The following is a 506-nucleotide window of genomic DNA, read 5'->3' on the forward strand; positions in this document are numbered from 1 at the left end:
AAGACCCTTTGATTTCCTGAGTCTAGCTCTCGGGTCAACTGGTGGTCACCTCCTCTTGATGACCTCCTCCAACAGATGTGAGTTCTGTTGGGCTAATATGAATGCATAACATAAGAAATTAGAGGAAAAACCAGAGCGTATTGGAAGTTTTCCGTCCCTAAGGTAACTAGACAATTGATTCTAGGTGGGGCCCATTATCCAGAATGTGATATAAGGCACAGTGACCTCCCTCCGTTGGCTAGAGACAGCAGGCTAGCGATACCTCATGACACTGGGTATGGAAGGTCACGGTAAGGACTTGCAGCTTCCAAAAAAGAAAGCCTTATTTGTTAAAATGACTAAAACTTTCCAGACTGAGTTTATATATATTAAGGTTATCTAAAAAAAGGATAGATGATAGATAGGCAGGTAGATAAATTAGATGATAGATAGATTTATTATAAGAAACTGGCTCATGTGCTTATGGAGGCTAGCGAGTCCCAAGATCTGCAGGGTGTGATAGTAGG

This window comes from Pteropus vampyrus, unplaced genomic scaffold, assembly GCF_000151845.1.
Source record: "Pteropus vampyrus isolate Shadow unplaced genomic scaffold, Pvam_2.0 Scaffold342, whole genome shotgun sequence".
Taxonomy (NCBI): domain Eukaryota; kingdom Metazoa; phylum Chordata; class Mammalia; order Chiroptera; family Pteropodidae; genus Pteropus; species Pteropus vampyrus.